Genomic DNA, 17933 nt, shown 5'->3' on the forward strand with positions numbered 1-17933 from the left:
ATTCCTGGACTTACACTCTTCTTACCTGCAGGCGACACCCTTAGGAAATTAGTGCACTTTTTTTTGCTAAGTTTGTATATTTTCACAATAAGAGAAATTATATTGTATACACTTCATTGAAACGTGAAAATGTGCAAGTCTGATCAGTGGGTATATATTCTCAGTTTTGTCTTTATATTGATAGCCGATTTTTTCCTTCACAAAATAGCCTCTCGTGTACCGAGGGTTCGTGGCCACACACAGCCCTCCCCCGCATCCTTGTTGTCTCCCTAATGGCGTCTTGCAGCTATTGTCGGTCGTTGCTCAGGGCTAAAGAATCCATGTACTGCCACAATACGGGCAGGCCGGCCATAATACGCTGTCCAATGGGGTATTTAAGGGAGCCTACCCAGAAGGAAAAACAGTGGTCATGGGAGTGAGTTTTAATGGAAGACTTTAAATGACTAGCGAAAGGCCACTACTGTGTACTACCAACAGAGATGGTACTTGTTAGCTGGAGTCTAATCAAAGTAGTGTTACATGGTCGCGTACAGGGAAAAGTGTATGTACTGCATTGTTAGTTTTGAACCCTTTGGATTCGTTTGGATCTCAGGAGCCTTCGATCGGTCAGCACTAAACAGGCCCTCGCAGGGATCAAAAAGTGACGAGGCTTGTTTGATGCGACTCCTCTCTATCGAAGTAGCAACCCTCGTCAAGGCAAGGCAGCACGTGTGTGTGTGTACGCGTGTGTGTGTGTGTGTGTGCCTAGAGGAGGCGCAGCGTACAGCGGATGGCATTTTTGTGATATTTACTTGTAGCCCTTGACCTTTATCCTTGTGCTGTCAGAGAAACACGCAAAATATGATAGAATGCCATGACACACACACACACACACACACACACACACACACACTCACAGAAGCCACTGCTAGGACTCCCACAGCAACTTTACCAGTCAGTCTTCAGGGACGAGACAAAGCTTTTGGTTGTGCGCCTCTGAGATGCTTCCTGACGTCCTGGTTTCCGGCGGAGAGTGGTGTAGGGAAGGTCCTTAGGAATGTCACCATATGTGTGTGTGTGTGTGTGTGTGTGTGTGACTGAGCAAGAGAGAGAGAGAGCAGTTTTAGTAGTGTAAATGCAATGGTAAGTGTTAGCCACGTAGTTCAGTTAACAGCCATTAAGATGAATACTCCCATCACACCTTTATTAAGTTGTCGGGCTTGAATGAAACCAATCACGGAGTTTGCAATAAGCTGTATGTGAGCCACGCTATCGAACGCTGTTTCCAGAGAAGATTTCGACTTTTTTTTTTTTTTTATTCTGCATTAATTATTTGATACTGTATATTTAATGGTGCTCTTACTAATCATGGTTTTTCTTTGGATTCTTTCATCTTTGCACATCACCTAAATATTCCTGGATTACTTTCTAGTTAATGGTATCTAGTTCTTTTTAACGACAAATAGGTTTTTTTCTATTTATTTTTTTCTTTACCATTTCTCTTTTGTTGTATAATAACCTGATTTGCTGCGGCGTATATAAACTTGTGGTTGACGTTCTTCCCGTCTCTGCCTCCTTACCTTGCTGATCTGCACACCGCCCACACGCAGGAGCGTTGTATTGACGCACCTTCTCGCCAGTAAAATTCATTCATGTTTGCTTTCCTGCGTGACATCAAAAGAGAGACAGGACTAGATTCGCCTGGGATTTACATAGCGTGCGTTCCTTCCTCCTGACCTGCATTACTACACTTTCACTCCCGTACTCATCTCCATTACGTTCTTGGTGTACCTCATGTCTTTTCCTGGAATCTCGGGTTGACAAGTCGTCACGCAGCCCACGACCCAGCCTCACCCTTGCTACATATTTCAGTCCCTCCCAACTTTATTTTTCGTTTATCCCTCAGTTATTGATCAGTGGTGGATGACTCCCGTTGTGCGATAGTGCCTTGGTGCTTCTAGGAGAGGGAAGTACCTCTTGTGTAGACGAAATTGCAGACAGGTAGGTAAGTAAGCAGGACAGTTGTATGTAAGTAGGTATATAGGGAAGTTAATAAGCTTGGTAGCTGGGCAGTAGAATAAACAGGCAATAATTAGGTAGGTGGATAGGTAGTAAGTAGGGTAGGTTGATAAGTAAATAGGAAATGAAGTAAGTAACTAGTAGCAAAGAGTGGGAACCGCTTGTCTGGAATGGGTTTCATCCGTACACTACCAAAATTGAGGGAGTAGATACGCTTCGGTGTTCCGCAGACTTGTTTTACGGATAACTTGGCGTCCCGCTGGATGTGGCAGGACAGTCATGGAACACTTGCACCTGTTAATTGTTCGTCTGAGGTTGGTTTATTGTTGGTTTTAGTAGTTTACATTCACTTAAAATTATTTCACATTCTACAATTCATTTAAAAAGATATCTGGCGACTACCAACCATTACTTTCTTCTTCATTGTGGAAATCTTAATGTAAAACAGGTCGTTAGTTCACGTATTAATTGGTATTTGAGTTTTAGAAAACTAATTCATCACTTTGGGTAAATTAACTTGTTCTTAGCTAAGCAGGTAGATAAGTGAAGTAAGTGGGGGCTGTAAATATGTCATCACGGGTTTCCATTTGTCTGTCACGAAAAGTAAGGAAGAGGACATGCCTCGGTGTTCTCAGACCGGTGTTGTGGCTCAGCTACCACTAGGGGGAGTGTTGCAGGAGAGTAAGGAAGAGAACATGCCCCGGTGTTCTCAGACCAGTGTTGTGGCTCAGCTACCAGTACGGGAGTGTTGCAGGACAGTAAGGAACAGAACATGCCTCGGTGTTCTCAGACCGGTATTGTGGCTCAGCTACCAGTAGGGAAGTGTTGCAGGACAGTAGGGAAGAGAACATGCCTCGGTGTTCTCAGACCGGTGTTGTGGCTCACTTACCAGTAAGGGAGTGTTACAGGACAGTAAGGAAGAGAACATGCCTCGGTGTTCTCAGACCGGTGTTGTGGCTCAGCTACCAGTAGGGGAGTGTTGCAGGACAGTAGGGAAGAGAACATGCCTCGGTGTTCTCAGACCGGTGGTGTGGCTCACCTACCAGTAAGGGAGTGTTGCAGGACAGTAAGGAAGAGAACATGCCTCGGTGTTCTCAGACCGGTGTTGTGGCTCAGCTACCAATAGGGGGAGTGTTGCAGGACAGTAAGGAACAGAACATGCCTCGGTGTTCTCAGACCGATGTAGTGGCTCAGCTACCAGTAGGGGAGTGTTGAAGGACAGTAAGGAACAGAACATGCCTCGGTGTTCTCAGGCCGGTGTTGTGGCTCAGCTACCAGTAGGGGAGTGTTGCAGGACAGTAAGGAAGAGAACATGCCTCGGTGTTCTCATACCGGTGGTGTGGCTCAGCTACCCGTAAGGGAGTGTTGCAGGACAGTAAGGAACAGAACATGCCTCGGAGTTCTCAGACCCCGTGTTGTGGCTTAACTTCCAGTAGGGGAGTGTTGCAGGACAGTAACGAAGAGAACATGCCTCAGTGTTCTCAGACCGGTGTTATGGCTCAGCTACCAGTAGGGAAGTATTGCAGGACAGTAAGGAACAGAACATGCATCGGTGTTCTCAGACCGGTGTTGTGGCTCAGTTGCCTGTAGGTGAGTGTTGCAGGACAGTAAGGAACAGAACATGCCTCGGTGTTCTCAGACCGGTGTTGTAGCTCAGCTGCCAGTAGGGGAGTGTTGCAGGACAGTAAGGAACAGAACATGCCTCGGTGTTCTCAGACCGGTGTTGTGGCTCAGCTATCAGTAGGGGAGTGTTGCAGGACAGTAAGGAAGAGAACATGCCTCGGTGTTCTCAGACCAGTGTTGTGGCTCAGCTACCAGTAGGGGAGTGTTGCAGGACAATAAGAAACAGATTATGACTCGGTGTTCCCAGACCGGTTTTGTGTGTCACATACCAGTAGGGTAGTGTTGTAGGACAGTAAGGAACAGAATATGCCTCGGTGTTCTCAATCCGGTGTTGTGGCTCAGCTAACAGTAGGGGAGTGTTGCAAGACAGTAAGGAAGAGAACATGCTTCGGTGTTCTCAGACCGGTGTTGTAGCTCAGCTACCAGGTGGGGGAGTGTTGCAGGACAGTAAAGAACAAAACATGCCTCGGTGTTCTCAGACTTGTGTTGTGGCTCAGCTACCAGTAGGGGAGTGTTGCAGGACAGTGAGGAACAGAACATGCCACGGTGTTGTCAGACCGGTGTTGTGGCTCAGTTACCAGTAGGGGAGTGTTGCATGACAGTAAGGAAGAGAACATGCCTCGGTGTTCTCAGTCCGGTGTTGTGGCTCAGCTACCAGTAGGGGAGTGTTGCAAAAAAGAAAGGAACAGAACATGCCTCGGGTTCTCAGACCGGTGTTGTGCGTCAGCTACCAGTAGGGGAGTGTTCCAGGACAGTAAGGAAGAGAACATGCCTCGGTGTTCTTAGACCGGTGTTGTGGCTGAGTTACCAGTAGGGGAGTGTTGTAGGACAGTAAGGAAGAGAACATGCCTCGGTGTTCTCAGACCGGTGTTGTGGCTCAGCTACCAGTAGGGGAGTGTTGCAAAAAAGAAAAGGAACAGAACATGCCTCGGGTTCTCAGTCCGGTGTTGTGCCTCAGCTACCAGTAGGGGAGTGTTGCAGGACAGTAAGGAAGGGAACCTGTCTCGGTGATCTCAGACCGGTGTTGTGGCTTAGCTACCATTAGGGGAGTGTTGCAGGACAGTTAAGAAAAGAACATGCCTCGGTGTTCTCAGACCGGCGTCGTGGTTCAGCTACCAGTAGGGGAGTGTTGCAGGACAGTAAGGAACAGAACATGCCTCGGTGTTCTCAGACTGGTGTTGTGGGTCAGCTACCAGTAGGGGAGTGTTGCAGGACAGTTAAGAAGAGAACATGCCTCGGTGTTCTCAGACCGGTGTTGTAGCTCAGGTACCAGTAGGGGAGTATTGCAGGACAGTAAGGAACAGAAAATGCCTCGGTGTTCTCTGACTGGTGTTGTGGCTCAGCTACCAGTAGGGGAGTGTTGCAGGACAGTAAGGAACAGAAAATGCCTCGGTGTTCTCACACCAGTGTTGTGTCTCAACTACCAGTGGAGGAGTGTTGCAGGACAGTAAGGAACAGAACATGCCTCGGTTTTCTCACACCGGTGATGTGGCTCAGCTACCAGTAGGCGAGTGTTGCAGGACAGTAAAGAACAGAACATGCCTCGGTTTTCTCAGACCTGTGTTGAGGCTTAGCTACCATTAAGGGAGTGTTGCAGGACAGTAAGGAAGAGAACATGCCACGGTGTTCTCAGACCGGTCTTGTGGCTTATGTACCAGTAGGGGAGTGTTCCAGGACAGTAAGGAAGAGAACATGCCTCGGTGTTCTCAGACCGGTGTTGTGGTTCAGCTACCAGTAGGAAATAGTTGCAGGACAGTAAGGAACATAACATGCCTCGGTGTTCTCAGACACATGTTGTGGCTCAGTTACCAATAGGGGAGTGTTGCAGGACAGTAAGGAACAGAACTTGCCTCGGTGTTCTCAGACTGGTGTTGTGGTTCAGCTACCAATAGGGGAGTGTTGCAGAACAGTAAGGATGAGAACATGCCTCGGTGTTCTTAGACTGTTGTTGTGGCTTAGCTACCAGTAGGGGAGTGTTGCAGGACAGTAAGAAACAGTAAGGAACAGAACATACCTCGGTGTTCTCAGACCGGTGTTGTGGCTCAGCTTCCAGTAGTGGAGTGTTGCAGGACAGTAAGGAACAGTAAGGAACAGAACATGCCTCGGTTTTCTGAGACCAGTGTTGTGGCTCAGCTACCAGTAGGGGAGTGTTGCAGGACAGTAAGGAACAGAACATGCCCCGGTGTTCTCAGACCAGTGTTGTGGCTCAGCTACCAGTAGGGGAGTTTTGCAGGACAGTAAGGAACAGAACATGCCCCGGTGTTCTCAGACCAGTGTTGTGGCTCAGCTACCAGTAGGGGAGTGTTGCAGGACAGTAAGGAACAGAACATGCCTCGGTGTTCTCATACCGGTTTTGTGACTCAGCTACCAGTAGGAGAGTGTGTCAGGACAGTAAGGAACAGAACATGCCTCGGTGTTCTCAGACCGGTGTAGTAGCTCAGCTACCAGTAGGGGAGTGTTGCAGGACAGTAAGGAACAGAACATGCCTCGGTGTTCTCAGACCGGTGTTGTGGCTTAGCTACCAGTAGGTGAGTGTTGCAGGACAGTAAGGAACAGTACTACTTGTTTCCATTAGTAGGAGGAGGCAGTAGGCACCTGCTGAAATGATAATTACTCCCATTGAAGTCTAAAGCACTGGATGAGGGGATGCTGTAAACTTATCATTAAACCCAGCTGTGGCCTCACTGAACGTTTCCCTTTGTGTCTCACAACACAAGGGGGCAGTCACAGCCTCTCTTCCTGCTTACAAAACTACAAGCACCTAATAACACACACACCTTTCACTCAAAAATTCAAAATTATCATGGCAACTTCTACACCAGCCTCCCAGTCCCCATATGGGGAGGGGCTCACAAATGTTCCCAGGTCAGACTGCTCTTCTGATAACGACCGTAAGTGTTTTGACATTCACCTAAACTTTTCCTTCGTTAACTTCTGCAACATTCGCGGTCTTAGATTTAATATTCAGTCTGTAGAAGTCCACCTCTCCTCTACTAAACCTCATCTTCTTTTTCTCACAAACTCAGGTGTCTGAAGCAACTGACAGTAGCCCCTTTTCTGTTCCCTCCTACTTTTTCTATCTTCATTTTCAATCCAAAGCTGGACTTAACCTGCTCTCGTGCCCACGCTCTTGAATCTTCCAAGTTTTCCACCTTCTGGCTACGACTACAGAGTCACTCTCAAACTAAATTTATCTGTGCTGTATACCTCTCTCCTAACTCCTCTGACTATAAGAGATTCTTTGACTACTTAACTTCCAAAGTGGAGCACATTCTGATTCTCTTCCCTTTTGCAGAGATCTCCATTCTTGGAGACTTCAATGTTCACCACCAGGTTTGGCTTTCTTCTCCCTTCACTGACTATCCTGGTGAACTAGCGTTCAACTTTGCTATCCTCCACGACCTAGAGCAATTGGTGCAACACCCTACTCGTATTCCTGACTGTCTTGGAGATACGCCCAACATTCTTGACCTTTTCCTGTCCTCTAATCCTTCTGCTTATGCTGTCACCCTCTCTTCTCCGCTGGGCTTCTCCGATCACAGTCTCATATCTGTATCTTATCCTATCGCTCCAGTCCCTCCTCAGGATCCCCCTAAACGGAGGTGCCTCTGGCATTTTGCCTCTGCTAGAATGGGGGGACCTGAGGAGGTATTTTGCTGATTTTCCTTGGAATGACTACTGCTTCCGTGTCAGAGATCCGTCTTTGCGTGCTAAGCGCATAACAGAGGTGATAGTGTCTGGCATGGAGGCATTCATTCCTCACTCTTTTTCTCGACCTTAACCTTCTTGTGCTATAGATGATAGAAAGGTGGCCCACAAAGGGTACTTAAGCCTTCCATCACCAAAATCTCATGTGCTTTATATTTCTGCCCGGAACCAAGCCAAGTCTGTTCTCCAACTAGCCAAAAACTCCTTCATTAAAAGAAAGTGTCAAAATCTTTCAAGATCTAACTCCCCTCATGACTTCTGGCATCTAGCCGAAAACATCTCCAATAACTTTGCTTCTTTTTTCTTTCCCTCCTTTATTTCATCCAGATGGCACCACTGCTATCACATCTATTTCTAAAGCTGAACTCTTCACTCAAACCATTGCTAAAAACTCTACCTTGGATGATTCAGGACTTGTTCCTCTCTCTCCTCTACCATCTGGCTACTTCATGCTACCTTATAAAATTCTTTGCAATGATGTTTTCCATGCCCTCGCTGGCCTAAACCCTCGGAAGACTTATGGACCTGATGGGGTCCCTCCTATTGTTCTCCGAAACTGTGCCTCCGTGCTTGTACCTTACCTAGTCAAACTCTTTTAACTCTGTCAACATCTACCTTTCCTTCTTGCTGGAAGTTTGCCTACATTCAGCCTGTTCCTAAAAAGGGTGACCGTTCTAATTCCTCAAACTACCATCCTATTGCTTTGATTTCCTGCCTATCTAAGGTTTTTTTTTTAATATACCCTCAACAGGAAGATTCTTAAACATCTATCACTTCACAACCTTCTATCTGATTGCCAGTATGGGTTCCGTCAAGGCCGCTCTACTGGTGATCTAGCTTTTCTTACTGAGTCTTGGTCATCCTCTTTTAAAGATTTTGGTGAAACTTTTGCTGTTGTCTTGGACATATCAAAAGCTTTTGATAGAGTCAGGCACAAAGCTTTGATGTCCAAATTACCTTCCTACGGCTTCTTTCCTTTTGTCTGTAACTTCTTATGTTTTCTTTCTGACCGTTCTATTGCTGCTGTGGTAGACGGTCACTGTTCTCCTAAATCTATTAACAGTGGTGTTCCTTAGGGTTCTGTCCTGTCTTCTAATTATTCATCAATGATCCTCTAAACTTCTTGTCCTACACTGTAAAAAATAATCTGTAAATTCTACAGAAAATTCACTGGCAACCAGGCTGCCAAACTTTTTCTGTAAAATTTAGGTATCTGTAAACAAGAATTTCCATATAAATCCGATTTTCTGTAAATTTTAAAGGTTTCTGTATTTTTTTTTTCCTTGTAAATTATGACAGGATTTTTCTGTATACCATTTACAGAAATTACTTGCTAAAGAAAAAGGGGAAAATCTATTTCTCAATGTTATTGTATTGTGTCTTACAGGAACAGTACTGGCAAACAGTATTTGTAGTTTACAGGAACTTGTGAACAACTTAACTGTATCAATTTCTTAAGAAATGTCTAGTTAATATCCATATTGTGTACACATGATGGTAGCAGTACAGCACATAGATCCTTCATATATCAAACTAATTTGGAAAGTCTGGGTTGATAAAAAAAAAAAAAAAAGATACATCTAAAGACTCGTTGGCATCTGACCTTTTATTGTACATGCCAAACTTTCTCTGTATAGCAGATGAAAGTTTGCATACCTGTGTATGTGTACTATTGTATATGCAATTAAGACAACACAGTACATACATATCAAATTATGACTTTAGATACAAATGGTGGCCGTTGCAATGCTGCTGCTCTCACTACACATTACTGTTTACAATTGCCAGCTGATCACACGCCCGAATGCCTGCTGGCCAACCGAACCATGCACCACATATTAATAAACTGTATTCAGTATACAAAGAGCAACAGTTCAAAAGGTCGATTGACTGGCAGCCAGGCAGGAGTATATTATTTCCTCCAGATGGTCAGCATGTAAACAAAAAGCACACTGAGAGCAATGGGCAACTGGTATACACAAACTTTTTTTATGACAAACTGAAAAGTTCGCTGTATGTAGAAAAGAGCAGGTATCAGAAGAAACCAGTGTTTGATAGTATATCAAAGAGCAAATTTGATATACTGAGATTATATATATGCTGAATCAACAGCAATGTTTTAATTACAACAGTAAAATGCTGTAATCTCTCCAATATCCATCCTAGTTATTAACCAGAGGCCCATCCGGAGACTGCAACATCTGGATAGGGGTGCACATGACTGTAACACACCTGGATAATGACGTACTGTCTGAATAGTTACCCTTACCCTCCAGAGAGCAACTCTTACTGTCACGATAGCCAATCAGACACTTGTCTGGATAATGACGAGTCTGGATACTGACAGTCTGGATAATGGAGCAATTGGCGTACTGCAGAAATGTGACTATTCTGCACTCATGAGATTTTTTACATTTAATAACAATATAGCTAAATAAATACTAAAATCCCAGTTGACTCAGTAGAACTTATATTTACTAGGGCACTTTGAGGACTTTTTATGAATATTAAATATTCCTTTCTATACAAACAGATCTTGAGTATATCACATATCTATCAAAAGTACAAAAATATTTCATTACCTCTGTGGGAAATCACTTCACCTGAACCAAAGTATATGAAAATAAATTAACTGTTTCCTGTATCTGAAACATTTTTGGAAAAATAAGCAAGGTATTATTTAAACTGTATGTGTTTATGAGAGAAGCACAGAAGGAATGCAAGGACTGAAATGTGCAAGGAATTTGATAACCAAGCTGAGAAAGAAAGAAAAAAAAGTCATCCTTTTAGAGAAAGTACTGCATCAGTAATAAGAAACACTGGAACCTGAATGTTGTCCTACTGCCCATGGAAAAGTTATAAACATGAGAAAATTCATAGCTGAAAGATTTTATTCAACACAAATAATGTGTCCAACAGCACGTCAGGTTAGGGCATGGACAGCCTACATTTTCCTCATGTTCTCATGTAAAAGATGAACTAGATAAGAGGCTTCAAAATCAAAATGAGGTAAAAGGAGAAATTACCTGAGCACATTTTTAAAACTAAAAATACATTAGATAAACTTGCAAAAATATTTCTACTAAACCACACTATACAATTTAATCAATTAGTTGACTCTTCATCAGAGCATTCCTAAAAAATGATAAATAAATAAATAAAAGTAATAATAAATCTAAGCATTTCACTGCATCAGCAAGCATGTAGAGAACTTTACATTATCATCATCATCATTACACTTCATTAAAAGACAATTCCAGAAATGAAAAAAAATCATAAAGAACCTAGGCATTTAACTATACATAAACCAGCGTGGAAAGAACTTTACATCATCAACATCATCATCACCATTATAATCACTGCATACACCAATAAAAAAGAGCATTCCAGAAAAAAAAATATGAGCCTAGGTATTTAACTATGCAACACCAATCATGGAGAAAACCTTTATCATCATCATCATCATCACCACCATTATAATCATCATTATACTTGCATGGAGAAAACTTATCATCATCATCATCATCACCATTATAATCATCATTATACCATTAAAAAGAGCATTCCAGAAAAAAATAAATAATGAACCTAGGCATTTAAGTACATCACCTTTACAGCATCACCATTATAATCATTGACACATCATTAAGAAAAAAAAAAAAATATTTAAGTACATCAGCAAGAATGGAAGAGAAGTTTCATCCACTTGAGTATCACAATTGTAGTGGCTGACAGCATCTGCAATAATTAAGATAATGAAAACATGATATAAAAGTTACATTGTTGTCTTCAGTCTTGAACACACAATACAAGTACTTTATATAAACAGTAAGGTATATACTACAGGGCAAATTGTTTAGTTCTACAGAAGTCAATGGTAATAAATAAATAAAATAAATGATGGCCCACTAAGTTTCCAGATAGGGATGACCAGCCCCTTTCTCCAGGCACAAGCACATTGAAGCAATCTAACTGTCATAGCACACTCATAGCATCGCTAATAAAATGAGTAATAAAGCAAATTAATTTTTGTGAGGTAAAATGAAATGGTAAATAAGACACTAATACATGTGACTTCCTGGAAGCTTATTTTTCACTCAACAAAAACCCAATATAAGTGTTCCAAGATTTCTTAAAAGAAAATAATAATGATTAATCTCCATAATGATCCAATATAAGTGTTCCAAGATTTCTTAAAAGAAAATAATAATGATTAATCTCCATAATGATCCAATATAAGTGTTCCAAGATTTCTTAAAAAAATGATAATGATTAATCTCCATAATGATCCAATATAAGTGTTCCAAGATTTCTTAAAAGAAAATAATAATGATTAAGCTCCATAATGATAAAACAATGTTTTCATAAGTAATAAACATTATTTTGTGGGATTTAGCTCCCAGTCTACATCAGCAATAGCATTAATCAGGGACAGGACCTTCGGATGGACTTCAGAATACCTTTTGCAATGTTTTTTTTACTTTTATCTTGCTCTGCCATTCGGGATTGATGCCAACAAAACATCTGTAGTGACGAAGGGTAATGTACTATTGTGTACACATTGTAAATAATGTAAATTTTGTCCATATCCTTAAAAACTGCAATTCTAATCTGCAAGCTGTTACTACATACCACAGAGTTACATGAATCTCAGCTTAGTAATTTTAGTATAAGAAAAGCAATATGTCTTTGACTGTTAATATTGAAGGTGTTCTGGACAGATTTATCCATATATATATATATATATATATATATATATATATATATATATATATATATATATATATATATATATATATATATATGAATTACCTTTGAATGAACTCAGGTGTTGATGCAGAATCCATGGGGTACATTATAATGAAGTAGTAATAGGAGGCCAACAGCAAAGCTAGGCCAGTGGTAAATGTGGCAATATGCTCAGTGACAACAACACCATCAATTGCCAGCATATATCTTGCTGTAGTAAATCTTGATTCCCCTGAAAGTATTAAAAATAAATAAATAAATATAACCTAGCCACCTCTGGTAAGGATTTCATGACTTGTCTCTAGCATCTTCACCCCTTCCTCACCAGTCAATGCTTGTGGCAGAACTGCACTAGATATTTTACCTCCTCCACCTAAAGTCTCTCCCACAAAAGACCAGGTAATAATAATGGTAACATAGTTTTTATAGACCACAAGGTACTTTTCTATCATAATTTTTATAACAAATACCCACACATCCCATTCCTGTTCATTAAGCATAAAGGAACCAGTTAATAACTCTTTCAAAGGTGAAGTGATAAGAAAACTGCTATTATTTACAGTGTTCCTGGTTGCAGTATTACACCTCCTTTGGTTACATATCATTACCCATAAAAATTATAGGCTGATCCAAGTTATAAATGTCATTTCTTGTACTGGACACCTCCAAACTTGGTGACAACTCATCACAAAGGTCTGAATTTGATGAGTAGATAATTTCAGTTGGCAAGTCCTTAACTGTTTGACATCTTTGATGCCTACTTATGTGTGATTTAAATGTCTTTGAGAACATTTTGGAGCACTGATTAAAGGGGCACTGAATTCTGGTGCCATTATCAATGTGCTGTCTCAAATGCTTTGATAAATCCTTCATTCCATCACAAACTTGTTGGCACAACAGAGTTTTACACTGTAATTTCAAATGGAGACAAGATCAACAATTTTTCAACACTTTCTGACCTATATTCTTGATGGTCTCAGTATATATGAGCCTTTAGCCCTGTGTATGATGAAAGTGTTTGCAACCCCCTAATGGGCATTTGATAACTCTTCTGTATTCATTTGAATGCAACAGGCAATGATTTACATAATTTTTCACTGACCTTGATACATGATTACAGAGAGGACATGCAAACTCTGAATCCATGACACAAAAGTAATTACTAAAAAATCAGTAGTACTTAACGGTACTTGCCCTTCAGGAATTCAAGGATTATTACAATACTTAAGAAACATACTTTTTTTCCACGAGTGCTAGGTGGACTCGTGGAGCAAACTGCACTACATTTTCACTCATTCATCAGTCTTCCTCTCACCCGTGCCCACCAGCCGGATGTAACAGACTACCACTTAACCTTGGTAACCAACCTAACAAACTAATGAAACTAACCACCATAACCAACCAAACCGAATTAGCCTGACCTAACTAACCTAACCTAGCGAAACCAGCATAATCTAACATAGGTATACAATCAAACTAACCAAACTAAGAGTGCAGGTCAGTCCCCATTAGTTAATAATTTAGTTTGCTAATGACTTCATGCTTCAACATAATTTATTTTAGATAGGTAAAAAAAAAAAAAATGAGTATACATCATGCACAAATAAACGCACTTAGTAATGACATGGCTTACAAGCTGAGGTTAAGCAACCATTGAATTGTAACTTACATGCGAGGGAGGAGACCAGGAATGTTGTTGGATGCAAGGCCCTTAGGTCTTAGGGCCTTAGGAGGTAGGTAGGTAGAATACTGGTTGGCTGTGCCCTTGGTGGTGTTTTTGATGAGGCCGTGTAGTTAAGCCTCAGCAACAGCGTCAACACAGCCTCTAGTGTCCCAGAAGTGCAGTAAGCAGGTAGTATCAGGCTTGATGAAGGTACAGGCCTGGGTCTCACAAGGTACAGGATAAAGATGCAGCTACTAGTCTGGAACTGGCGTTTGGCGCCTGGTGGGCACCTCGTAATCGTGGACAAAAAAAAAAATGGCGGTTTACCAGTTGGAAATATCGATGCGCATGTAACTACTTTTATGCTTTTATTATTCTTCTCATCATACTTCCTCAAAATTTCATATTACTAAATGTTTCAATTGAGATAACAAGAAATATTTCTTACCTAGCATATCTTCCCAGAGTAGAATATTCCATCTAATGATTACTGACGTTACTAGGTCGAAATAACCTTGCGTCACCGAAATATTATATAGAACGTCTGAGCTTTCTATTTCATTATGAACAATTTTCATCATCACCTTACGTAAAAATGTATACTATAAATGTAAATCGACATACAATGGCAAGTTTTCAGTAACGATGCCAGGTGTCGCAATAAACAATACGCTTGACAAAGAAGGAAAAAAAAAAACATTTAAAGCATGTTTTTAAGGCTATTGGTGTATCAGCAATGAATAATTATTACATTCCAGGTATTTCATAAAGAATAATATCGAAGACAACCGCTTAGCAACAAAGAAAAAAAATGCAACATTTACAGACACCCTGTTGCTTCGATTTACAGTGCTTATCTGTATTTAATTCTATCACGATAAAATATTATTTAGATAATATGGAGACTTATGGTGTCTCGGCACACACTCAACATTGCCTATTAAATATTAACAAGGAATCACTCAAGAAATTCAAGACATCACAATCAAAATGCATGTCACATACAACAGTCGAAATTGTAAACCTTGGTTACAATTAGTTCCTGTTAATATTTATTGGAAAAATACTGTAAAAAGTTATTTTTTTTTACAGTGTATCACTCCCACGCTTATACCACCCTGCATTTTTCCACGTCTTTTCGTAGACATTCAACCCTTCAGGAAGTAAACATTTCACGCAGGGAATGCCTGACTTCTGATCTCTAAAATTTCTGATTGGGACAGAGCAAACTTGGTATTCAAACTTGGTAATTCAATGCCTCAAAAACTCAATTCCTCTCCTCCTCCTCCTCTTCTACTTTTTCTTCCTCCTCCCTGGCCTGCGTGGTGGTGGCGTGCTCTCACATTTGCAGGGGCAGATCTGGAGGATAAAAAGCTTCAAAAATATACGCGGCGCTTCTTGCATAGCAAGGATTCTGGTCCTGCGCGTTGGCCGAGTTTTGATGCCGCCTGAGCCTACCGCTCCCCGAGCTTTCCCGGTACTGGGGACTGTTTGTCTGGCGCTGCGGTGAGGGAGTGTATCGGTTGTGGTATTGTCCAGGGTGTGTTGCGGAGGCGATGTTGAATGGACTGGGTGTAGAGAAGCTTACGGTAGGAATGGCTGGGGCTGTGTCGTGTGAAATATGCGATTTAAAATGAGAGACTATGAGTCTCAGTAGATATTATTGGGATATGTAGTATATAAGTCGGTGAAAGGCAAGTTAGGTTTCTCAGAAGTAATAGTTGTGGGGGGTTAGAGGAGGGCACATGTGCAAGTGGCGGCGACAGGATTCCGACACTCGCTCCTTTTATCGTGAAGCTTTATCCCTCAGGCGTGTGACGCACACACACACACTGGATCAACTGTGTGTTCTGCTGGCGTGGCCCTCCCGCTGCAAATCGCGCACACACACACACACACACACACACACACACACACACCACTTAGAACAAGAAGAAAAATATATCCTTGACAATTTTCTATTACTATTTCCATTTCTATTATTACTACTACTACTACTACTACTACTACTACTACTACTACTACCACCACCACTACTGTAACTCTCTCTCTCTCTCTCTCTCTCTCTCTCTCTCTCTCTCTCTCTCTCTCTCTCTCTCTCTCTCTCTCTCTCTCTCTCTCTCTCTCTCTCTCTCAGCATGCTCTGGAGGAACTTAATTATGAGCAATGGAGTGCGCCATATCCTGAGCCCCGCAGTTCCCTCCCTTGGAATTACCTTTGGAAGAATTACTACACTCGCAAACTCGCGGATAGCCATTTCCCTTTTATACTTTCCTCAAAAGTTGGTGGGCGCCGTCGTGTAAGCGAGCGAGTGAGCGTGTAGTACATGCCTGTACACCCAACTTTGCCGGAAGTGTTGGGTTGTGCATTACTAAATATGAGGTGTTGGGGGAGAAAGGGGAGTGGGCGGTAAATGTGATGAGGAGGTATGCATGGAGGTTGGTGCGTGATGGGTAGGGTTAGGCGTGTGTTGGGCTGTGGGTGTGTTGGGAGGAATAAGTCTGAGTGTACGTGTGTGTGGGTGTCAGTCAGTGGGGGATAGGAGTGTGTGTGTCTATGTGTGTGTGTAAGGTGCAGCGAGAGGGCCACGCCAGCAGCACACCCCTGCTCCAGTAGAAGAGTGTCAAACGCCTGAAAGGAAAAGCATCACGGAGAAGGAGCGAGTGTCGAAACCCTGGCGCTGCTCCTCTGCCGTCGCCACGGCAGAGATTATTATATGATTTTCGTGTTTTAATCTTTTCATTTACAGTTATTCCTTCTCTTCTTTCTTTTCCTTCGTCATAAGTTTCATCATTATCTTTCATCATAATTGTTCCTTCCATATATAACAAACATTTATGTATATTGAATATTAAGGTAGTTGGACGTGTTGACGTTTATATGATTTTATACACAATATATATATATATATATATATATATATATATATATATATATATATATATATATATATATATATATATATATATATATATATATATATATATATATATATATATATATATATATATATATATATATATATAATAATTATTTTCACAATTGTTATCTTAATTTTAGTTGATTTTAACAATTTTATTTATTTTTAACATTTTGTATTACTTCTTTTTTACTCAACCACAATTGTCATGCCTTTTCATAATTTTGTAGCGGCGCCACATGTCCGAAATGTTGTAGCGCCAAATTTTTAAATCGCTGACGAAAACTCAAATGTATTGTTTCAGTCTTTCAAAGACCATGCGTGTGTCTGCATAACCTCCCTGAGAGTTAGAGTGACAGTCCCGACGCTACTCGTTCTCCTCTGCCTGTAAATAATGCAGCGGTGGGCTGGTGGTCTAAAGGTTGACTTCGATCCCTCCTCACGGTAGTTTCTCTGCTGTGAAGTTAGTTTCTGTCATAACGCGTCCGCTCCACCTGACCTTGCTGCTGCGCCGGGCCTTGACTCAGTCTGTACCTCATGGCAGTATCCAGGTAGGAGACGTAACTCTCTCTCTCTCTCTCTCTCTCTCTCTCTCTCTCTCTCTCTCTCTCTCTCTCTCTCTCTCTCTCTCTCTCTCTCTCTCTCTCTCTCTCTCTCTCTCTCTCTCTCTCTGTGCTACACTACCCAAAAGACTGCAATACCAAAAAAATCTACAAATATGGAGTCATGGAGAAAAAAAAATGTGTACAATTGAAGTGAGTAATCCTTTCTGGTTAAGAATGGAGTTCTCGTCACATACGGAAGGAGAGAATAGATTGCCTTTGTCCTTTTTAGGCTGCTGAATTATTCAGGAGACTGGAGTACAAAAGCATCTGTATGAAAAGTAGGCAGTCATAAGAAAAGTGTCTAGAATTAAAGGGGTAAAAAATAAATAGGATGTTAATTTTGTTTCTCTTTAGGCTACAGATATATTAAAGGGACTGCAAGTCTAAAAAAAATATATTGCAAAAATTTTTCAGCATTGTAGGGACTTTTCCTGCCTTGAAACAGTGGAAGAGAGAGAATAAGAGGCTAATTTTGTCCCCTTTAGGCTACATTATAAAAGGGACTGCAGTACAAACGCAAGCCTAAAAAATGTTGTAAAATTTGTGCAGCATTTTACGGACTTTTCCTGTCTTGAAATAAAGGAAGAGAGAATAAGAGGCTAATTTTGTCCTCTTTAGGCTCCATGATACAAGGATGTAGTACGAACGCAAGTTTAAACAGTATAGA

At 41.4% G+C, this 17933-nt stretch overlaps 1 long non-coding RNA gene across 2 annotated transcripts; it reads right to left on the reverse strand.

The window, feature by feature from the left end:
* Window positions 1-8990: 8990 nt before the first annotated feature.
* LOC135100262 (uncharacterized) lies at window positions 8991-14267 on the reverse strand. Of its 2 annotated transcripts, none has more exons than XR_010268554.1 (3): window positions 13748-14262; window positions 12142-12310; window positions 8991-11067 (listed from the first exon to the last, which is right to left on the reverse strand). It is a non-coding gene; the product is annotated as an uncharacterized LOC135100262 (long non-coding RNA). The 2 variants fall into 2 exon arrangements; XR_010268555.1 differs by lacking the exon at window positions 8991-11067 and adding an exon at window positions 11816-11853 and having other exon boundaries at window positions 13748-14267.
* Between the last annotated feature and the right edge of the window lie 3666 nt (window positions 14268-17933).

Source organism: Scylla paramamosain, chromosome 5 (assembly GCF_035594125.1).
Source record: "Scylla paramamosain isolate STU-SP2022 chromosome 5, ASM3559412v1, whole genome shotgun sequence".
In the NCBI taxonomy this organism is placed as follows: Eukaryota; Metazoa; Arthropoda; class Malacostraca; order Decapoda; family Portunidae; genus Scylla; species Scylla paramamosain.